Raw genomic sequence first — 24219 nt, forward strand, 5'->3', positions numbered from 1 at the left:
ATTCCAGCTCTAGAAAGTGCTGGGGTTTCAGATGTTTGTGTATTGTGCCTTTCAAAATATGTGTTGCCACAGCTAATTTAGTGCAGCCCTCTGAAATTTTTTTATAGCCAATCATACTTTTGTAGGGCTGGGGTGGACTGAAGCTTTAGGGGACTGAAGAAGAACTGGAGCTTGTCATTCCTTCTGGAGTTTCTGGATGTGTAAAGCTGTTGTGGCAGATCTAACCTAAGTCTGAAGATAATAAAAAAATATTATTATTTTAATAAATAAATATTACTTAAATTTAATTTTCTTTGTAACCCATAAAACCAGGCACAGACCCCCAAGCTTCTAAAATAAATTTACAGGTTAATTATATTAATCTTTTAATTTGTAATTTCTGGTAACTCCAGGTGAAGCAGAACAATACAAAGGAAAGGTGGATTACAGTAAAAACCCTACAACTCAGCCTTTTATTATATTGTTTTGCCAAACAAAAGAAGATTAAGCAAAGAAAACTAGCAGTGAAGCTGCAGACAAAGAAATGGTTTGTAAAGATATGTAAGGTTTTACTGAATACTCACATTGGGCTGAAACCAGCCAGCCAAACAATGAAAACTTAAAATCAGATTTGCTCACTGTGGGATGGGCAGTGAGTCCATTAAGCTAGATTATTCATTAAAAATAGTTTTACAATGCAAGGGATACAAACCCCATCTACTCTAGCCTCTCTTCTAAATGAAGGGCATTGGCCTATGCTTGCACCTACTGAATTCACTTGAAGTACTTTATCTTCAGCTGTGGAATTTCCCAGTCTCCTGTTCCCCTCGTCAAGAGGGGGTTGGAGAAGTAATACAACAGGTGAGTGTAATTTCTCTGATGCAGACTTTTCTCCCTTCCTTGTCTCGTGTAACACTGTGTTTGCTTAAGCTCTATAATTCATTCAGTAATGAAAGCAGGAGTCTGTTGGCTTGAAATGCAGTGCAAAAGACTATCTTACTTCCTTATGAATATGTGTCCTGCAAGATTAAAAATGCTGTGACTTATGAAGCTTCCAGAGAGGAATCCCATAAGGTAGGATTAAACAGAAAGATGTTCTAGGGTGTTCCCTGCTATAATGAAAAACTGTTGTAAATACTTGATTAGAATTCTGAGATCACTGGAATTAGAATTTAGGGTGCTGGGTTTTTTTTAAGGGAGAGTTAATTTCTCACTCAGTGAAGGCTTCATCAGCTAGAAAGACCTGTATGCTAAATGGTTTGAAACTACTTGCAAAAGAAGATTGTGTCAGCCGGGACTGAGAGGGGGAAATGCTGTTGTGTCACCAGAAATTTCTTCCATCCTGCTTGTGGGAAGGTAAATATAGACTGTAGGCAGGTGTGGAATGGACAGTGTCCCTGGGTCTTGGTGGGGAAGAGCAGATTTATGTTCCAGTAGCACCACAGACATGGCAGGTGCTGGTTGGTGCTGCTGCAGGGCTCCTGCTCTGTGCACTTGTAAAGGTGGTTGCTGCTTCAAGGGACACCGGAGGAGGGAATTATGGTTAGTAAAAGATTTGACAGTACAGTTTGAAAAATAGCCTGGGAGTGGAGCATAAGGATAGAGAAATAGTGCTGAGGACCACATGTCTAGCGAGGTAATACTACCTGCCACCAGAGAATAGATTGAAAAGCCAGCTCAGGTAGAAGAAATCGAGGCCAGGGCCACGGGTGAGCTGCTTTATTCTTGCAGATAATGGAGTGTGCATGTCAAAAAGCTGAGCCAACTGCCTGGGATCTAAAAAAAGTTTTAAAGCATATATATATATATATATATATATATATATATATACACATATATACATATATACATTATACATACACACACATATGTATACACATACATACACATGGCTTATATAACTTCTTAAGATACAAGTCGTGCTCAGGTAACTGAGATGTATTTGAAAGAACTGAGATTTAAATTTTGCATGTATGTCTAAGAGCTGTGTGTTACTCCTTTATCACTTCTGTACTGAGGAAAGATTTCTCAATTACCCATTTTTTCCTAGCCTTTTTAACAAAGGCTCTCTGAAGAGTGGAAGTGTAGGGTTTTTTTCCCTTTGATTATTTGCTGTGGAATTCTATTTTACAGTTGTTGCAAGCTCATCTTAATTTAGGATTTGTAGGGAAAAAATACAAAGGACTAGTTTCTAACTCATAATGTGCTGCTTACTGACAACATACTAATGGTTCTTCAAGCAAATTAATTTTCCTTGCTTGTTCTGTTTTTGAGTGTGTGTTCATTCAAAAGCTGGAATTTATGGCTGAATGTGCAGCAGGACCATATTCATTGAATAGAATGTTCATAGAATATTCATAGAATATTTTCAGGTTAAGAAAGTTATGTTTATTGGCTCTTTTGATGGAAATAAAATAAAAAACTTCAACCACGCCCCATCTTTTAAGCTATGCTATGATACAGCTAGCTCACAGGAGGTCAGAGCTTTCTCTTGAAACTACCTAAATATTAAAGGAAAAAGAAAAAAGAAGTGTTTAGTTTATCTGGGATATGTTTTCCAGTCCAGAGTGTAGAAACCATTAACTCAGGGCTACTACAGCATCCTTAAAGTGCCACAGGATGGCAGCCTTTCAGAGTAGTGCATTGTTATCCTGTGGAAAAGCCTCTAATTCATTTTCTGCCTGAAAATTGATGAGCATTCTGGTGTACCTCTTTGTTACAGAAACCACTGTCCAGCTACATCATACTGTGTTTTGTCTGGATGAGCTTAAAAGGTTGTTCTCTGTGGTGCAGTCTGCATTTTAAGCCTGAAGCTGAGATTAAAAAACAAGGGCAATCAAATATGGGTGTGGAATTCTAGTTCTGGGTTTTCTTCTTTAACCTACACCGTGCTTAACAGAGTCCGGAGGGTTAATCTCTTTTTCCTCTTCCATGTGATGGGTTGCTTTGGTTCATCACTCAGATCCTTCAACTACTTTCAATGACTTTTTTTTAAGGAGAGATTGCAACCTTAAAAAGTACTCTGAATAAGGACAGCCATTATTGTGGGTGGTATATGAAAAGCAATTATTGCTGTTCATTGTTGCAAAAGAGATTCCTAAATGTATGCAGGTCTCTAAGATTACCACAGACAGTGAAGGAATTGTGTTCAGATGGAGCTGACTGTCTCCATAAACTCTGCAGGACTGTGTGACCTCAACTTTTATACAACTTTAATACCCATATAAAGAATTAATCAGTTCCACACAAGTTTGCAACTGTGTTCACAGGACAAAAATTGCAAGCATTTTTTTTAAACCTTGATCTAAGATTCTTTAGTACATGATTGTGATGTCAGACAACAGCTTTGAGTTGCACTGGAGTTGATGATTGCATCGATTGCAAAAACTCCTCATGAAATGAAAACAATAGATACTTCCACATAAATCAACAGAAGTACCAGGAACTGAATTCTCTTCTGAAGCAGCTGCCTTCACATCAAAAAATGGGTCACATCAAAAAATGCATGACCAGCAGATGGAGGGAGGTAATTCTGCCCCTCTACCCCACTCTTGTGAGACCCCACCTGGAGTGCTGCATTCAGCAGGTCTAGATTAGATATTAGGAATAAATGTTTTATGAGGGTGGTGAGATACTGGACCAGGTTGCCCAGAGAAGCTGTGGATTCCCCATCCTTGGAAATGTTCGAGAGGTTGGGTTGGGCTCTGAGAAACCTGGTCTAGTGGAAGGTCTCCCTGCCTATGAAACTGGGTGATCTTTAAGGTCCCTTCCAACCCAAACCATTTTGTGATTTTATATTGGACCCAAGCCTCGTTTCAGGGCATCGAGGCCCATTGATCTTGTCATTTCCAAAGTAATCTGGTACATATTTTGTCTACTAAATACATTGGAGCTGTGTTAAAAACAAACCCAGATCTTTTTCCCCCTCTTATAGGGCACGACAGAGCATTGGCAGCTGCTTACATTTGTTCCAGCAGGGCATCATCCTGTTGAGTAAAGCTTCCTTCAGAGGCCCATTGTGAGCTCCTCAGCACGAGTGTGCAGGACAATGTAATGAATCTGTGTATTCAGCAGGAACTTGTTGCCCACAGCCAACCCCTCTGTGGTGGAACCCTCTTGCCATGGATTCTAAAACAAGGCAATTATTTATGTTAAAGGGGATCAAAGGAGAAATGGGACCAAATGCACAACTGTAATATATAAAGTCTTCTTGGGCTTCATGGTATTATTTTGATTAAGCTACTCTAACCACAATTTATGAGCCAAAGTCTCCATTTACTTTGGTGCACCAAAGGGTGCAAATCATACTTGATGCTTATGGCAAGCACACTCTGCAAGCATAGACTTGCAGTCATAAAAAGTGTCTAAGCTCACAGCAAACAAGCAATGATTTATTAAAATAAGGACATCAAAAATTAAACAATCTCAGAATTTTTCCCATTATTAACATTTTCTGTGAAGAAACTTTCTCAAAAAGAGATGACTGCTTTTATTCTTTGCCAATTCAGTTATGCTAATTTTAGATGTAATTTCTTACTTTTATGACTGCTATCTGTGTTAGGATGTGTTTCTTTCTGTACTTTGCTTTGGTCTGCAGTTTGAAGAGAAAATGCAGTGAAACAGTCACAGGCTGTGCTGGAAGTGGAGCAGCCCACAGTGGCATGCTATACCAGCATTTGGGTTTTTGTTTTGTAGTTCTTGCTTTGGTTTTGAGGAGAGATGGTAACCAAAGTTGGGCAGATGGTGCTCCTAGACTAAGAAAACACTGAGAAATCTCAATATTTAACCCAAATAGGGAGAAGCTTGTGCTGCAGCAGAGTTCTGTGACCCTACAGATTCTACCACACAGAAAAGCAGGACCTTTTAAAAGTGTGAGGCGGCTGCTCTGCCTTCTCCATCCTGGTGATTTTCCAGATCCCCAGCTCACCTACCACCCACATGGGAAGGTGGTTCACAATTTATGTTGCACCTCAATTACCAACAAACCACAAGCCTTTCTCAGCTTCCAAGGCTTTCTGAATGCACTCACAGGTCAGCTGAGAGTAACTGTAAAGGCAGGATTTTCTACCTTTAACTTCCTGTCTTCCCAAGGAAAAAGGATTCTCTCAGATGAGGAATATTCTGAGGGGCAGATATTTCTGGCCCAAACTTCCCCCAGCTACTGCCACATAAATCCAGGTGCTGCATTCCCTGGAAGCACTGATTATATGGTAGGAATAGGATCATTTTTAACATAACTGAATTGGTTCTTTCCAAGTAGCTCAGACACATTTTGGATGACTAGTTCAGCCCTTCACTTACATGATCAAGAGAAGGAAAAAATGACTCATCTCATTTTGAGAGCTTCTTCACAGAAGGAAAAGTTCTGCTGTCCTAATGGAAGTGTATATATTATCCTCTGTGGACAGGCAAAAGAAAAAGAGGAGTGATAGAAGGATTCAGTGGCTGGGATTGTTTCATAATGTGAGGGAGTTTGAAGAGAGCATATGAGAAAAGCCAGAAAGGTGCTGTCAGAATCACTTTTTCTTTTCCTGTTTCTAAAGAATTTCATGTAATGATGGGTGACATGGTCTATCCTATAAGGCAATGCCAAGTTACAGTCTATCCTACAAGTTAATATCAAGTTGGTTTCCCCACCCCCCACCTTAAGTGATTATATAATACCTTAGTTCAGTACTCCCCAGTCTCCTAAGAAATGCAGAGTAAGTGGATATTTGATTACTTTGAGGGATTTCCTGGTATGTATATTGTGAAAAACCTAAAAAAAAGTAGAGATTGAGTGCTCCATGGGGGTCAGATAAACAAATACTGATATTCATGTAATTTAGGTTTAAATGAAAAGGTAATCGCATATTTCTCATTTACTTTAAGAAAATAGGTTATATAAGTAAATTGATAAATAGCTCTCTATTTCTTTATTAGTGGAATTTTTATCTGTGTTTTTGGAGCATTCTCTTCAAATCATAAACAAATTCCTCACAGGGCCGTAGTTCTGTTTCCCTTTTGAGAGCTTGGAATTGCAGGGAGATCCACTGTCTGATTTAGGATCGAGTTGTAGGTATTAGCTTGCTGTAATTCGTAAGTAACCTGTATATGTAAGTATAATGATACCTGCTAGGCAGAAACCGGAGAACCTAGCTTATTTCTTGCTGCTGTGTGGAGAAAGAAAGGAACTCCAAATGCAGCCTTTCAGTTCTGGAGATACCATCCACAGCAATAAAAGTGTGTTGTGCCTGGATTATAATTAGCCAATTAAAATAATTTTGAAGGACAAATAGAGATCAATGAATTTAAGTGAAGTTTAAATTAATCTCTGCACAAGAGTATCACCTTGAAAAATTCTTAGTAGTCATGCAGATATTTTGCTTTTTCTGAGTTGGGTGTAAACAACTCAATTCAGAAGTGTAAACAAACGCGTACCAGCTCTGTTCTTGGGCAGGACTTTATGTGGTCAGTAGCTGCACTGTCATTCAGTTTCTGGCAATGGAACTAGCAGAGACTGTGTGAACTACATTTTTTCCCCCTGTTCAGTTTAAGAAAAAAAACCCACCATGCTTTCATTCACTGTGGAGAATTTGTCTACATCTGTCACTGTCTACTAATATACTGCCAATTCTTTCTTAGCATGAGCTTCACTTGAGACACTCCAGTGTCAAATATACAACTGTAGACAATTTTAGAAAAGCAATTGGTATAGACTATCGTTCTCTCTGAGCTTAATTTGCACCTTAATTAACTGTGTGTCTGTCCATAGCTCAGTGCAGTCCTGCTCTTTGACAGAGTGTGCAGTGCTACGGTGCTAGAAATAAATAATGTGATCTCCTGCAGGCTAATGCACAAAGCCAGCTAATGCTTATGAGACTCCAAAAATATTTTCAAATTACTGGTTGTGTTGTGCACTGTTTTCTAGAATTTGGACAGCATTGTGATTCCTGCATCTTGAAGAAGGCAGCAAATAAAGGAACATTTTCAGTCCTTGCCTTCTTCACTGCCTCAGCTCTTGCAGGTGCTTTTTGCTAGTAGGTCACTATAGTAGGCAAGAACTTCTGTGTACATCCTGTATGATCATATATTGCCTAGATATGGTGATTTTTGAGTAAAAAAAATGCCTTACTGGCTTTCTGCTTCGTGCGTAGAAAGCAGAATTTTTAAGGTTACTTAATTAGTTTGCTATCATTGTTTTTTTAGATTTCAGTTCCACGTGAAAGCCAAAACACCAAGCAGGCTGAGAATTGCCGCCTCAAGTGTCTCTGTGTGGGCACAGCACGGTGAAGCACAGACAGCACACCTAGTTTACAATAATAAATTACCGATGGTACTCAACTTGTCATGGCCACGCTGCCTTGATGAAAAGGTATTTCCTGTGTTCCTCCCCACGGTGAGCAAACATTGTGAACTTCCCAGGAGTCTTGTCCTGGGCCATGCACTACATTTTTATTATTGGCAGGCTGAAGTTACTTTGGGAATGCCAAAGCATTGCACAGCGCTTTCCTGGGTGTCCCGAAGGGTGCGGCCCCTCAGGGGAGCTCCAGCTCCCACCCTGCCCGGGCGTCGCTATTTTAGGATGAAAAAAGGGCTGAAAAGTGCCTCATTCCAGGAGCACAGCTGTGGGGAGTGGGGCGGGGAAGTTTTGCTCTTTTACCTTTTTTTTTTTTGTTGTTGTTATTTTTGGGGGTTTTTTTTGTGCTTGATAAACGTGCTTGATGGAGAGCCCCCTCCTTACAGAAGGCGCTCTTATTATCTGGGCTTTCAGCAAGTCGCAGGTACTGCCTCGGTTATAATATACTTTTATTTTTATTTTTTTAAGTCTTTAGGTTCTCTACAACAAGCAGTTTGTGATGCTGTAAAAACGTGTGTGTGTGTGTGTCTCAGCACACAGGTGACAGCAGGGCATCCCACGGCTGAGTTAAATGGGAATCTGAGGAGAGCATTATCCCCCTTGCCTGCCATGAGGTCAGATACTGCTCAGAGTTTCCTCTGGTTTTCCTTCTTCACAGGGGCTGTGGCTGAGACAACATTTGCATTTAGGAGAAGCTCTCAGCGAGTCCTGCACATAGAAGAGATTGTGTTTTTTGCTATGACTTTTAGGGAAAAAACCCTCAACAAAACCCTGACTTTCTTAAGGAGCTGACCACGTGGTGAATGATGACTGTGGTTTTACTAGGTGTTATAACAGAATTGGTTGTTAAATTTGATAATAATTTTTTCTGGTGGTATTCTCTGAGATACTGTTTCTTTTTCTTCTCTTGGTCTATATGTATTCCTCAACCAAGTCTGATTCCTGACTATATAAAGGATAAATTATTCATATATTGGTTTTGAAGCTTTTAAAGTGCGATTCTATCTTCCTTTATAAAACTGTTGTGTTTTCTGGTTTGTTTATTGCTGCCATAGTCCTTTTGCACTCCAATTTCACTACTGTCTATTTCATATGGAGAAGGAAGTTTAAACTTTTTTGAGTCCTATTTCAATTGTATGAGTCTTGGATTTTTGTAGGATTATCGCATGAAAAATTTCTATTTTGTATTAGTAAGATTTATGGTTGCTTAATCTTCCCTCAAAAAACAAAAAGGTTTTCTTATATCTTGTATATTCATTCTAAATGATCCCAAAAATAATTTGTTTTACTAAAGCAACACAATATGTTTTGAGGAACTTGATGCCAAAACCCCCTAAAAGCATGAATCTGATAGCCCACAGCATTTCGGATTTTTTTGTTGTACCCTATATACATATATGCAAATTCTTTTCCTTTAAACATTTCAAAATTATTAGAGGGACTTCTAATGGTAACAACTGCAATTTTATTATAATTAATTTTATAATTAATTATTTTTAATTATTATTTAATTATTATTATAATTTTTTCATCAATAATTAAAAATCATTATTTCTATTCTTAATTGTTGAAGGTAATATAAATGATGGTTTAAGTGGAAATCAAACTAAACCCCCCAGATTCAGAGTTATGATTTTGTAGTATACTTATTTCAGGAGGTTTAGTTAAGCTATGTCATTTAGGGGGGAATTCAGGTGCCAGGGATGGGTGGGATTTCCTGTTCAAATCTTTAAGGGACTGCCTGGTTTTACTGACAGGCAGATGTTCACAAAACAGTATGTTCTGTAAAATGTTTCTCTCTGTGTGCAGTGACTTTTTAAATGAAATTGTTGTCTCATTTTAGAGGCAATGCTGCAGTTAATTTAGTCAGGCCCAAACAACAGAGTTTTGTTATGCCACTGTAATTCTGCAAAGTCAACATGCAATAGCATTAGTCTTATTCTGAGATGTGTTTATTTTTAATCCCTGCTATTATCCCCAAATTTTCAGGTTTCCAGCCTGCTTATCAATTTTCTTAGAATGGTCTTGGGAGTCTCCAGGTTTGGAGAGAAGTCTGTCACATAATCTGCCTTTTTATCCTGCTCAGTTAATGATTTAAATTCAGAAAGAGGAACTGCTTACACTGAGCCACACAAATACGATAAATAAATTAAAAAAAACTCCACAGATGATGATGTGCAGGTTAAATTCACAAAGAATCTTGCATCATGCTATTTGGGTAGGCTTGTAACTATAACTCTCTTTTTGTTTGTTGTTATTCCCAGGAAAAAGTTGGAGCAAAGAGATTTTTCTTTCAACAGTGCGTACTTGGCCTGTATCTGCATTAGTAAGTAAGTGTGAACACTTAACCATCAAATCAGTAGTTACTTGCATGCACACCTGCCAGACAAAAGTGCTTTCTATGGTGTCTGTACCACCAAACACTTTGTCCTTGAGGCTGACCTCTTGAAGTAGGGTGGTTATGAACGCAGGGCTGGATGCAGCAAGGGCGAATCAAGCAGAGCTTCCCTGCCTAATCCTGCAGATAAGTGGTAGGGCTGAATGCAGCGACTCCCATGTCATCCATGTGTGTTGAGATCTCCGAGTCCTCTGCCTCCACCCACCACAGACTGTAGTGTGAGGGATTCTGCTGCTCCTGGGAGAATTTGTGCATAGCTGGCTGTGAATCCCTCTGGCAAAATCTATTTGGGGAGAGTTGAAGATAAATGAGAGCCTCTTGGTGATAATGCATTTATTAAAAGCTTGCTTTAATGGTTTTTTCAAATAAATAACTAGTGTTGAGCATGAAGACTAACCAAAAAAACCCAAACCCCAAACATTTGCTGTTCACCCATGAAACAATGAATTTTAGTTCAAAGTTCTAGGTGGATCTGGTTCTGTTGGCTGTACTCCCTGTTCCCTGAACAAGGCTTTTGCACTCAAAAAATGGAAATGGCAATGTGCCATACACCACATATTAAAATTGCACTGTTATAAAAGCAAGGAAAAAAGCACTTTGCAGTGCTTCCACTTATCCTTTAGTGCCAGCTGGCAGTATGGGATTGGAAAGGCTATTGGTTAGTCTTGTATATTCAGTCTTGCTCACTGTGTGATAAATAATAGGTCTGTCTTCCCTGACACCTTTTATCTGGGATCTTGAACTGTTTCAACTCTGCCTGTGGATGGGAAGGGTTTAATTAAATAGGCCCTCTGCAGATGTTGTGTTCTACAGGCTTGTATTATACAGTATATATTGTATTTTACAGTTTCTTTACATGGCTGTGCTGATATGCACACAGGTGCTGGTACCAGTCAATCTGTGGAATGCTGCTTGCAGCGTGCACCCGTTCCATTGATGATAATCAAAGCTAAATTAAAAGATGAAGCCCAGTGAAGCCCCTGCTCTAGAAGCACAGGCCCCAGCCTATGCAAAGGGAGGAATTTTTCTTCTTAAATACCTAAAACCTTTAAAACAGAGGCCTTGATGTTTTCATCGTGCTCAAGAACTGCCTGTACTGAGGAATTCCCACAGTGCCAGTAGCTGGCTGAGCAGCTGCAGTGGGAACTGCAGGCTGTGCCCTGGGTGGGGGGAATAGCTGGAGCCCCAGGCAGGGGGCTGTGACCTGCCCAAGTGTCACTGATGAATTCAGTGGGAGGCTTTCCCTTATTGTGTGTGTTGCAGAGCTTGTGTCTTCCCTCAGTGCCTGGTACAAAGCAGTGGGATGTGAAGGTGTGCATGGACCCAGAGGTCTCACATTTGGCAAGAAGTAAGAGGTGGGTGGGAATACAAAGGTGATGACAGCAGTGGTTCAATGTTACCTAATTTATCTATGTATCCACTTACAGCATGCATGCGTGTGTGTATGGAAAGAGGGCGGAGAACTGGGAGAGTTTGTGGTGAAACTGCCCCACATTCCATGCTGTGCCAGGATAAAAGGAGGAGTTCAGTGATGTAGGCCAGCTTAGACCCAAGGGAGAGCTCCTTTTGATACCAGTTGTGGTGGTGTGTGTCATGTACTATGCAGGAACATCAGGGGATATCTTGGAGATCTCTCAGTGTACCAGGTGATTGCTGGCACCCAGCCCAAAGCTGATGTGCAGTCACAGCCATTCTGGAATACTTGGGGAAAAACAGAAACCTATTTCCACAAGTGGAAGTCAAGTTATGCTGTACTCAGCTGTAAAGAAACCTTTTGATTTGTGTAGGATTCAGAAAAGTTTTATAGCATGTATATAATAAGATCATTGGAATATAACTATGGCTTTAAAATGATGGTTAATCCTTTGAAATCCTACTTGATGCCCCTGCCCATGGCAGAGGGGTCAGAACTAGATGTTTTTTTAAAGTCCTTTCCAAGGCAAAAAAAATTAAAATTCTATGATATAAATAGTGTGGAACCTGAAATAGAAATCATTCTATCTTCAATCTACTTCACTGTAATCTTTACTGCCTTGAGCACTTCTTTCCTATGTTGACACTTGTGCAATGTGGAGAAAAAGACTTGCTCATAATGGGCTAAAATAGATTTTGTAGTGAATGGTTGCATTGCCTCTCTGTTTACCTGTCTGCAAAATGCATACCTGCAAAGAATTTGAAAGTAGAAAAAATTCTGAACATGGGTTTCTATAGTTTTGTGGAAATAGAGCATAAAACTTGTATGACATGATCAAATAAAAGTAAGGTGGGGTTTTTTGCTAACTTGTCTGTAATATTGGTGTCTACATAGACAGGGCTGCTATGTATGTATCTGTATGCAAAAATAGATTATAATGGGAAAATTAGCCATTTTTTTCCATGCATTTTGTAGGAAAGAAAAAAAAAAGATAATTCATGCTTATTTTTGCTTAGATCTGACTTTTCAAGAAGAGATGCAATTACATAAAGAAGGTGTGCTGGCTGCGGTGTTTTCTGTGAAGAGGAAAATGGACCAACTTCTCTTGTGGTAAGTTATTACTGGCAAAAAGCAAACATGAACAGTAACCATTGCTGGGTAAAAATGGCCTCTCTGGCTAGAGAAATGTGAAGTGTCACAGAAAGTGACTCCTGAAATCCATATTTCCAGCATTTTCTTTTAGATACCAAGGTTTCAGTCTTGCTGAGGTTTTGCATTTTTGTGTTCTGGAAAGGATGGGAGACTTATACAAGATTTTGTTGACAAGAAATCTCTCAGGTGCCCAGGATAACCACTGTAAAATGGCATTCACTCAGATAATCATGTCAGAACAGGTCTGTGCTGATGAACTTTCAAACTGCTTTTAAGGATTGTAACCCAAGACACAAACAGTTTAAATAATCTAGATCCACAAGTGTTAGGGTAGAAATAAAAACACCCAACCAAATGTAGTGTTTCATTAATACCAAATCAAGACAATCATTGAAGTTAAAGTTTGCCTTTATTTATTTGCTTGTTCTGTTATCCAAGGGCCTGACTTAGTCTCCAGAAACATCCAGAAACACCTGAATCATCCTCTTAGCTTGTCCAAGGCAAACTTGAGTACTGGGGTCACTTAGGTGATGGAAGCAGTCTTGTAGTTGTTGTTGGTTTAATCTGTATTGACAATAAACATTTTACTTAAAGATCTTTCTCTAATAATATTGGAAAAAAACACAAAACACCTCAATTTGTAGTAATAATTCAATTTAAAGTGTCAGCTTTTTCTGAAGTAATGAAGTTTTAAATGAAGGACACAAGCAAAAGGCAGAAGGGAAGAAGTGAAAACACTACAGAAAGGTTGTTTTTTCTTTAAATTTTTTTATTTCACTCAGGCATTGCACATAACTTTTCTAGGGCAGGAAGTAAATTATTTTGTAATAACTGTTACCTGATATTGTTCATGAAAACATAATAAAACTAGGAAAATGGTATCCAGTCTGCAGCAACTGGAAACCATCATATGACCTGGACCAGACCCACAGTATCATTTGTCTAATAATAATTGATCAATATTTTGGATAAAATATCAAATATCAAATAAAATATCTTCAGCTGTCAGGAGTTGAGGATAAAACAAAAAAACTTGTTTGAAATTTTGAGGCTGGTCTGTGGCTTATCCCTCATCCTCACTTTGCTGTTCAGAGCAGTGGTGAGAAGGACAAGTGCTCACAATCTGTGGGGTTTTAAACACACAAAGCTGTAAAGTCTTATCACTTGTTATCTTGGCACCTGCAGTTCTATGCCCTTCTGTATGTACCAGATGAGATAATCACCTACATCTCCCTTAAATGTAGGGATTGAGAAATAGGGTAGAGCTGAAAACATATCAGTTAAACTGGGCTCTTTGTGACTGCAGCTGCCAATACTTTATTTAGGAAAAGCAGCCACAGAGAGAGGGATCTGAAAGGCAGTGCCTGCCATCTTTAGTGGCTTTGCAGATTCAGCACAGGTCAGAGTTATTTTTGATGCTCCAAAAACTGCTTCTCTGTGCTTAAACAGTCGTAGGAATAAACTCAAGGATCCTCTTTTAGCCCTTTTGCAGAACTGCACAAGTGAGTTTGGAACACAAACCCTATGAGGAATGGCTGAGGGAGCTGGGGCTGTTTAGCCTGGAGTGACCTTATCACTCTCTACAACTCCCTGAAAGGTGGTTGTGGGCAGGTGGGGGTCGGTCTCTTTCACCAGGCAACAAGTGACAGAACGAGAGGACGCAGTCTTGAGCTGTGCCAAGGAAAAAATATAGGCTGGATATTAAGAAAAAGTTTTTTACAGAAAGCATAATAAAATACTGGAATTGTCTGCCCAGGGAGGTGGTGGAGTCACCATTCCTGGACGTTTTCAAAATAAGATTGGATGTGGCATGTGGTTTAGTTGAGGTGTTAGGGCATGGGTTGGATTCGATGGTCTTGAAGGTCTCTTCCAACCTAGTGATTCTGTGAATTATTTTCCCTGCTTTCTGTTTCTGACTTTGGGGTTTTGCATTCACTTCAGTGAATCCAAGCCTGTCACTGCCTGGGAAAGTGGTTATGCCACTGAGCTATTAGCTACAAGTGCTGCAACTTCTTCCAGCTGCACTTCAAATATAAAATCCTTCTCTGGCCATTTAAAGAACAGCTGCAGGCACCCAGGATTGTGTGAGGAGACCTGGACTGTCCATGTTCTGGAAGGAGAAAAGAATTTGGATAAGTGCAGTGGAAAATGTTTCCTCTGAGATAACTAGCTGGTTGCCATCCTTCACGCCTGCAGCTTTAGATAAGCTTGGCTTGAATGCCTGTTCCTCCCCAGACATTGTACGGGAAGCGTTGGATCGCAGCTCTGAGATTTGGATTCCATCCAAGGCAGCCAGAGGCCTGCAAGACAGATGTGTCAATGGGCCACTCTGAGGCATGCAGGTTTCTTCTCACTGAGCCCAGTGATTTTAAAAGAGGCTCTGTAGTAAATGTTGGGTTTGGTGAAGTGATCTGGGGCAGATTTGAGGTGGCTATTTCTGGCACATATTGAGTACAGTCCCCAGCGTGAAGGTTTCGTTATATAGCATTTTGTCCATCTGTTCTGTGATTCCTTTTCTTTTTTTTTTTCTGTGATAGGAAAAAAGCTAAAATTACTTGGGAATTTGTTCTTCTTCTGTGCTGCTTGTCTAAGAGGGAAAGTGAAGTGAAACGTCATGACTTTAATAGGAATTTCATGGATTGGCAGTGCTTTCTTTTCCAGTTAACATTTGAAGAATTGTGCTTTTTCCCCATGTCTTCTTTCCCAATCCTTTCAATGCCAATTAAAAAAAAAAACAAAAACAAAGTGATTATTTTAAACCTTTATAGAGTAACCACTAGGAATTAATATTTACTTACTTTTGGCATCAATTTCATTATACCATTACTGCTGGCAGTAATGGTAACTCTTGGTAATGGTAACTAGATTTTATTTTTCATGCTTTTTTAGCACAAAACCTTTGAACTCCTCATATAATTTCCAAGAATTCTCTATGTTGATGAGAGCACCTCTTCAGAAAGCAGTGCAACAATGCAGGTTATGAGATTATTTGAGAACTGTTGGTTTGAAGATATAGGTAAAATATATAGATCTATTCTAAAGGGAAAAAAAAAAAGGTTGACAAAAGTGAAGCAGCTTTGAACTTTTTATAAAACAAATGTTAAGATTATACCTACAGTAGCAGTCAAAAGACGACACAGCTATTTCTGTGCTGAAGTTAATAAATATGCTTGGAATTGGAAATTATTAGAAGTTAGAATTAGAAATTAATTTTCATTTAAGAAAATTCAGTTGAAAGAAAGGTATACAAGCTCTCTATAATTTCCGATTGTTTAAACTTGATTTATTGAATCTGTGCAGTGATCACTGGTATCCAGGGTAAATACCTTTTGGCTGCTGTCATCTAATGTTTTTGTTTCCTTCAAGAGGCTTTCTCACTAAGTTCTGACTAATTCTATTATTTCATAGGAGTTTCAAGTACTTTACTTGATTTCAGGAATTAATTAAAAATAAAACTAGAATGTTCCTTTCTTGTGAATCTTGGCATTTGAGAAAAGGAGAATGTGACATTCTTCATGTGAAGGTGCTACCAGTTCAGAAGTGATGTTATTAACAATTGTTATATTACAGTATTAAAATTAATGTTTTTTAATGCCTATAATGTCATTCATCCCAAAGCCACTTCACAGAAAGCGTGTCAGCTGTCACCTACTGGATGGTTTAATGCCTTGGTAATAACTCCAAATGACACTGCATGCAGATGAAAGAGCTTCACTGATTGACAAGGATTCATTGGGGCACCTGGTGCTTTGCTTCGGGAGGAAAAGTGCTGTGCTTGAAAGGAATCCATGTCAAGATTGCACCTAGAATCTGGGATCAAAAGAAGAGGAAACAAAAGATATTTCAAGGGTGTCTTCCAACCCATAGTCTCATGTTGTTATCTTGCTTCATCTGTCTGTGGTAACAATGGAAGCTAAGTTGGATCATGTCATAAATTGTTGCTTGACTTGGAGCTGACAACAGGCAGCTGGCTGTTGGGGAGGAGTTGATATCCAGAGGCATGAGGAACCCAAATCAGGTGCATAAACACAGATACCAGTGGGATGTGAAATGCCACAGGGAATTTTGTTTGTTACCCAGATTCTAGTTCAGGAGGGATGTAGTTCTCCTTGACATCCAAGCCTGTGTAGATTGTCTTGGACTTCCAGTGGTGTCTCAAATATCAAGTGCTCCTGATGAGATGACAGAATCATGCTCCATAAGATGCAAGAAATCCAGCTCACCCAAGAGGGTTGTTTGGATTCAAGGTGTATTATTTCCATAATGTGTTTGTTTTGCTTGAGTCCAGGGAAAATAAGACAAATCACTGAGGGGAAAACGCAGGAGAGAGACCTGCCAGGTAGGTGTCAGTCAGAAGTGTTCTCTGGTTTTTGTCCTGGATTTCAGCTCAAGTAAAGTAAGCACAAGGTATCACAGGAGTTTGTAGTGGCTCTCAATAAAAACCACCGTAGATAAGTCCATCCCCACAGTATGTTAGTTCTTAAGATTCAAATACAGACACCCAGTGTTATTTTCTTCTCTAAAATGGACAGTTGCTAAACAGTGATTTAGGGCCTCATTTTCTCTCATGAAGGCAGATCATAGAATTTTCTGCAGATGCTGAGTTTGGTTTTGTTTTTTGTTCCCAGCAGTCAATAACCAGTTTCAGTAGTTATCAGTCCTGAATTTCCAAACTTTCTTAAATTCCTTTTGACTTAATAAATAGGAATAATATTTTTTTCCCCCAGAATATTTTCTGTCTTCCCTGCCATGAAAACCTACTAGGATACTGCAGTCCCTCTACAGTGATGTAATTAGATCAGTTATTAGAATAATCCTTGAGAACTGGCCTCTGCAAAGTATTCTCAGTCAACAGAAGTGGTTCTCTAAGCCTTAAAACCTTGAGGCAGGTTATGGTCTTGACTTTTCTGTCAGCAGAAATAATGCAGTATTAGACTGAGGCCTGCCAGGTGCTTTTGGCACAACTTTCAGAACATGGAGGTATATGCTGGTTTTTTTTTTTAATTTTCCAGCTTTGCCTAGATTGATATTCCAATTGTGGGCTGTAGATTTATCCTGATTCACAAGATTACATTACTGCCTAGATCAGATAATTTATTCCAGTGTAGGAAAACAGACATTGACTACACCATTTCTCCATTTTTCCAGTGAAGTAACAGATTAGGATGCTTATGTTTCTCTGGCCTTGGCAGGATTTTCATGCGTGTATAAATTTTTGGGGGCATTTGGGGTTTTGTTTTTGTTTTTTCTTCTTGCTGATTCTGAGACATCCTTTCCAGAATGAAATGAAGAATGCTGAGGCAGCGAAGAAGGGTAAGGGCTAGAAGCACAAGCAATGCCTAAGTGGAATCAGAATGCCTGGGAAACATGAATAGCTTTGTTATATCTGAGCTATTACTTCAGTTCTGAAATTGAAACATGCTGCCTTGGTATTACGCTCTTTTCACATCTGTATTCTGCACCTTTGGGCAATTATGGAGCTGTTGAGCGCAGCCAGTTTGTACATTGCCCTCACTTAGCTGCTGCTTTGTTCCAGGATCAATATTGAGATATGGTGTTTAAGTGTTGCTCTGACAGACCTGCAAAACGTTGTATGGTAGCAGCATCTGAGCGTGCCATGGAAGCAACAAACCCAAGGGTCTTACTTTGTTTATCTTCAGCTGTGTCTGCTGCTTTGTCTTGGCAAACAATATCCAAGTGTGACGTTTAATTGTGTTTGTGCCCATTCTTATAGAGACCTTGGACTACATGAGGAGCTGTGGGAGGAAGAGGAAATGTGGTTTTTTGGTGGTTTCTCAGGCCCCATGCCATGTGTGACGCAGAGAGGTGCAGGGTGAGCTGCTCCTGCTGGGGTGAAGCAGCCAAGGCTCCCTTGGGCAGTGCTGCATCAGGTGGGAAGGGTTCATGCAGATGCTGGCACAGCATCACATGTAATACACACTCTCCTGCCTTTGTCCAGCCTTTGAGAGCATCACAAGCATTCCTGAGGCATCAAGTGTGGAAAGCAGGTGTGGTGAAGGGAATTTTTACATGCTTTGAGAACATGCATCTCATGTATGTTGTGGTGGGTAGTTGCCCTACCTTATCTCTCTGTGCTTTGCTGTGAATGAATTTTCTACAAATCAAATGAAAGTTTAGCTGTTCTACTTCTTTTAAACTGACAGGCAATGCTGGAGTCCCCGGGGCTAGTTTCTGTCTCTATGAGCTGCAGCCTTTACAACTCCCTAGTTTAGTAAAAACCTTTTTGACCTATATCTTGGGTCAGGGCTGAGATAAAATACAACATCCAGAAATGCTTTTTTCCATTATGTGATCATTCTTCTCCCAAAGGGGAGCAAGAACACCTTTGAAATTACGTATTTGGAAGAATTACTTGGGGGAAACAAATGCACGGAGGCAGTCAGCCCAATTGCTTCAAAAAATGATCATGTACTGCTAATTCTGACATTCTATAATCTTAGTGTAGAGTCTTGGTTGGAACTGTTTGGTTTCCTTGTGGGAGCAGGGACTTGCTTATGTGAAAGCAATGTGTAATCAGGACTTGGTAAGTGAAAGCATCACCTGGTCAGCTTGAAAAAAAATTGATGAGTTGTCCAAACTCTTATGTGAGAATTAAATTTGAGAAATGGAACAGTTCCCAAGCAAGAAAGTACCAAGAAAGATTTTATAAGAAAAGGCAGCATGTTAAAAGCTTTTGAAGCAACCAAGGAACCAGAGTTTTCAGTAGCTGAGGAGGTTGAGCCGTCTCTCAGCAGGGTGCAGAAATCCATGTAGTTCACTAAATCTACTAATGCATTATTTTCCCATTTCAGTGAGTCTGTGCAACTTTGAATACAACATTTTTTTAGTCAAGAGAATTATTTGGCCCGTGTCTTCTAAATCCTACCTTGGAGAAAATATTATTGTCATGATAGCATAGCCAAAGCTTTTATTGTTGGCTCAAGATTGGAATCTGTATTGTTTCAAAATGTGTATTTGGAGCACAACTTACTGAAATCATCAATATTTATACAGCAGATAATATCTTCAGACAGGCTGGACACCATCTGTCACAGTCTGATTTAATTTTATGGTCCTAGCAAAGTGAACTGACAGTGTGGAATTTTTCACAGAAGTCAGCTGGAAGTGTGTCATGGTTTTCAGGTAAACCTGTGAAATGTTGAAAATGATGTCTGTGCATTCATGTTATGTAAATGGAGAAAATACTTATTTGGGAGAGGGATTGGTTTCTGTTTGTTTGCGTCCTGAAACAAGTTTAAATTCTGTTTAGTGCTCTATTGTACTGGAATCATTTATAATTGAATCCTTCATACATGCCTTATGTATCTCTGCAGGGAGAATTGAGCATGAAATCATTTGCTCTGGAAGAATTACTGAGTACAGGAAGTGGCAGTTTTTAAAATTAAATAAGACTTGAGCAGTTCATGGCATTACTTTCAGATGGCAATTTAGAATTAAGGTTGTTTTCTTTTTCATAGTAAGCGTTTGGTTTATGGCACCTTTAACATTTTATGTAATGTTTTATATCATTAGAACAATAAAACAACCATGATACATTTATTCAAAATTATATTGGTGCATTTTAGGGTATATTTATTTGGTAGAGTTTTACAGGACATGCAGCCCTTGACAGCAGACAAAGGAGTTTCAAAAATGGCAGTAGTATTATTGCATGCTGAAGTTGTTCTTTTGATATGTGTGTCATCAAATAAGCAATAAAATATTTTTCATCTATAATGAAGGTACATGAATGTAATTGAAGGTACAGATAAAATTGTTTCATGTACAGTGAGACAGTCCTGTTTCTCTAACACTTGGATGCTTGAAGTTATTCATTAAGCTCATTCCCTTTACTCAAGTAAGTACTTAACAGTCCAGTTTTGTACATCTAGTTTATTGCTGGTGAGGTATTTGTGCATCTTGCTGTTTCATATTTATGGGCTTTCTATCGGGACATCCTTTTTCTAATGACGATGAGTGTAAAGGCTTCAAGTTTTTGAATTCATGTGCATTCATTTGTGTGCCCATTTCTCCTGTTGTTGCTGCTCAATGCATATCTGCTAAGATTTTTGTCCTGTCTTAGATGTTGATGTAGAAATGTATGGGTAATGAAAAGCATTCTTGACTTGAAGAACCATTTTTTCTGAATTTGCTCTTGTCCTCTACTACATCTAAACCAGGGTTTCAATATCTAAAATAATGGATTTTGGCCAGAGAGCTGCTGGATTTTGTTCTTGTTTGTGCAATGTACAACAAGTGATCAGTGCAACTCCTTGGATAGGTTATTGTTAACTAGTCTGTCTTTTAAGAATTCTTCTGGTGCATCTGTTGTGCCAATTCACTGTTTCTTTCACTTAAAACCTCCCTTGTGAAAAAATGAATCGAGTGGACTTGTCCAAGAGTCGTGCCCTGCCCTGTGATGTCACTGCCTGTTCTCAATTACTTGGCTTTGTCTCCAATTACACTTTGTACTTGCAGCATCTCTGTGTTGGTCAGGCCTCATGAAGGGAAAAGGAAGGTTTGGATTGCGCCTTTCCACCTCAGAGTTATATAGAAAGCTGACATGATGCTGGTCATAGCTAATTCTCTGTCTTAGTTTAGTTTTGTTACATTTGTCCACCTGTATAACAAAGTTAAAGAAATCCTGAGGTTAAAATGTACACTTCTTATGCTATGGCAGCGAAGAACTGGTGGAAGGAAAGGGGGTGAAAGAAGGGTTATAGGCATGTGTGAAGATTTCTTACATTTTTTTAAGAGCCTTTCTCAACCACTAGCATAATAACAACGTGGAAAATGTAATGGCTTTAAAGGCCTCTTGATGGAGATGAACACAAAATCCAAGATTATTGCTTCTTTTGTCTGGCATAAACTCCAGGTCAACCTCCATCAGTATTTTTTTCTTGGGAATGAGACTGAATTAGAGCAATGAAGGCATTGGAAATTTTTGGATTTTGTTAAAAAATAGCTGAAAAGTCCAGTACAGTGGAAGGTAGTATGGCAGGCAAATGAAAGCTGCAAGAAAGGAGTTATATTGCATCCTCAAGCTTGAAAAATAACTTTGGAACAAAGAAACTCTTGGTTTTCGTGTACAGTGGGTACATACCTGGGGAGAACAGCAGTGTCTGGTTCCATGGAGAGCCTGGCACACACCCTCACTTTTCCACTGGAGTCTGCAACATTGCATCAGACTGGAATCATACAAAACTATGGCTGAAAGCACTGTTGAGAAATCCCTTAGTTCCCGCTTTAGCACCGACTTGGATAGAATAATTTTGTTCAGAGATTGGTTTGTTGCTTCGTGCCTTAAAACACAAAGATGCTTGCTCGCTAGGATTTTATTTTAGTGGCCCTAATTTAATGTGATTCAGAGCAATATGACCCCTGTAAGGCAGGCAGAACTGAAGGGGGCGTGTAGCAGCTCTTAAACCATCACAGTTTGCAACCTGCTGCATTAAGCCATCACCAATTTCAGATTGCTTTCATGTACTGGATTGCAAACTGTGGCAGTTCAGGAGCTGCTACATTCAGCCATGCATGCAGCAGGCTCTGGGAGAAATGTGCTCCCAGTGTCTCTCATGAAAATCAATGACAGAGGTACAGTCTAGCTTTCATCTTCTGGGCTACAAATCGTATGCGGAATTTGCATTTGAAATGGAATTATTTTTTGTGCTAAGGAGGGCCAACACTGAATGCTTTAGAGGCACAAAGAGGAGGTCCAAGAGCTTAGCTGAAATTAATTTTCTTGGCTCATTGTGACCTTTGTAGCCAATTTTGTGCTGTAAACATCTGCTCCCATCCAGTCGACCTTAAGTTTAGACCATACCCACTTCTGGCCTTACCTACACAGGGAAGCATATCCACCAGTTATAGCTGGAGCAGCTATTCTGGGAAACTGGTGCCAGAAGTGATTTGTATGACTTGTTTGATGCCAATCTGATGCACTGTGTCAGGCCATTACAGTGTTTAGCTGAGGCCTGGCTCCAGTGTGGAATGCATTTTGTGGCATCTCAGTGTGTCTTGGCCCAGCCAGTAAAGCACCTTGGGAGGACACTGTAATCACCCCAGGTGAGTGCGGAGAGAATTGGTGCTGAGCTCGAGGAAGCAGCATCCCTTGATTGGGAAAAGAAGCATTTGAAAAGCCACTGTGTTCTATCAGATACATTGTTTCAAGGGCAAGAATCCTAATTATACTCCAAAGATTCTGTCACTTCTGCAGAAGCTTAGGCTCTTTGTTTCCTCTCTGTTTCTCCAACCCCACTCTTGTAATTATGCTCAAACAGCCACCCTTAATCCCTTCTGCACCAATGAGTGGTCAGTTAATGGTATTTTCAAAGATATTTTCCTGACTCACACAGTAGTATGGGATTGTTGTTTTTTTTTTTTTCTAGAAAACTTTAATTTATTGTATCCTGAATGTTTTTTTGTAATACAGGAAAATATGTGTATGGGTATATTTTTAAGGGAAAAAGCCTTCAGAGACGTAATTTCATTCTGGTATTTTGCTTAACAATAGTGAATTGTTGAAGAAGACAGAATTGAGACCAGTAGCTTAACACATTAAAAATATCTGGCCTATTGCTTATTTCCACTGTGCAGCTGTTTGCAAACTGTAATGGGAGTTGTGGCCTGCTGTCCTTTGGGCACTGGTGACAATGGCAGGACACCTTCACATCTTCCCTTAGTAATATGTAGAGTGTGGGGAGGACTTTCTGGTGATTGCTACCTTGTGGTAGAGCTGCTAAGTAAATGGGGGGGGGGAAAAAAACAACAACACAACTGTGTGAAAGTTGGAACTATGGAATTTTTCTCGCTGCAACTAAATGTGTTCAGACCTTCATGCATGTATTTATGTATGCGGGAACAATACATGAAACAAAACAAAAAATAAGAAGATGCAGGAGGATCCAAAGAATAAGAAGATGCAGAAGGAGCAGGCTAATGGAGAAGGGGGAGTGGTATATGTAGAAAAGAATGGGCAACCAGTAGCTCAGGGGCCCATCACAGCCATTGACTTTGTCTGTGGTTAGGTTAAATGATTTAAATGTTTATGTGCCATGCTGTATGTCGATGTATGGGCTGCTAAAAGCACTTGGTTGGCCCTCAGAAAAGCAAGAGTTACCCAACCTTGTTTTTGGATAACCTCTCTGTTTCACTTCCTGGTCACACAGGACTGTGCTTGGCTCTAGGTGTGGTAAAACAAACCTGTGGAATCTTCAGACCAGTGGCAGGAAAGCTGCAAGGTGTTCCTTGGTGTTCTTTTTGACCAATGAAATTGATATACTGAAGAGAATGGTTTGGTTTTTTGAAAGGGTATTTTGGCAAGATAGAATGTCTCCATAACAGAAGAAAAGGTAAAAAGGATTTTGTGTTTGTTCAGCCTGGAGGAGTCTTTTGGGTGACCTAACTGCGGCCTTCTATAATCTGAAGGGAGCCTACAGGAAAGATGGAGAGGGACTTTTTACAAGGGCCTGGAGTGACAGGACAAGGGGGAATGGCTTCAAACTGAAAGACAGCAAGTTTAGGTTCGATATGAAGAAGAAATTCTTCACTGTGAGGGTGGTGAGACACGGGCACAGGTTGCCCAGAGAAGCTGTGGATGCCCCATCCCTGGCAATGTGCAAGGCCAGGTTGGATGGGGCTCTGAGCAACCTGGGCTAATGAATCACATCCCTGCCCAGGGATATTGGAACTGGATGATCTTTAAGGTTGCTCCCAACCCAAACTCTTCTATGATTCTACTATAGTATTTCTGACTAGCTCTTTTCCCAGCCTAAATCTCATGGAAGTGTAGTAGCCTTTCTACTTTTCTGTAGTACTTTCTTTGCTGTTTAATGTCAGAAGAGAGGAGACATCCTGCAGTTTGATATGTGCAGAAGAAATGTTATCTACTCAATTTTTAAACTTGAGGGCATCAGAAGTCATCAGCAACTCTACTTC

General features: G+C 39.7%; 1 protein-coding gene across 4 annotated transcripts in view; it reads left to right on the forward strand.

Annotated features, from left to right (window-relative positions):
* Positions 1-910: 910 nt before the first annotated feature.
* The window catches only part of MAPK10 (mitogen-activated protein kinase 10), a 169351-nt gene continuing 146042 nt past the window's right edge, over positions 911-24219 (forward strand). For all 4 annotated transcript variants that reach the window (XM_088056418.1, XM_088056417.1, XM_088056420.1 and 1 more), the window contains exons 1-6: positions 911-1053; positions 7168-7357; positions 7787-7932; positions 9583-9648; positions 10980-11071; positions 12147-12240. The gene's annotated coding sequence lies outside the window, so the exon portion shown is untranslated. The remainder of the gene's footprint in view (positions 1054-7167; positions 7358-7786; positions 7933-9582; positions 9649-10979; positions 11072-12146; positions 12241-24219) is intronic.

The sequence above is a fragment of the Pseudopodoces humilis genome, chromosome 6, assembly GCF_049639895.1.
Source record: "Pseudopodoces humilis isolate 2021_Gansu_Grassland_sample_001 chromosome 6, ASM4963989v1, whole genome shotgun sequence".
In the NCBI taxonomy this organism is placed as follows: Eukaryota; Metazoa; Chordata; class Aves; order Passeriformes; family Paridae; genus Pseudopodoces; species Pseudopodoces humilis.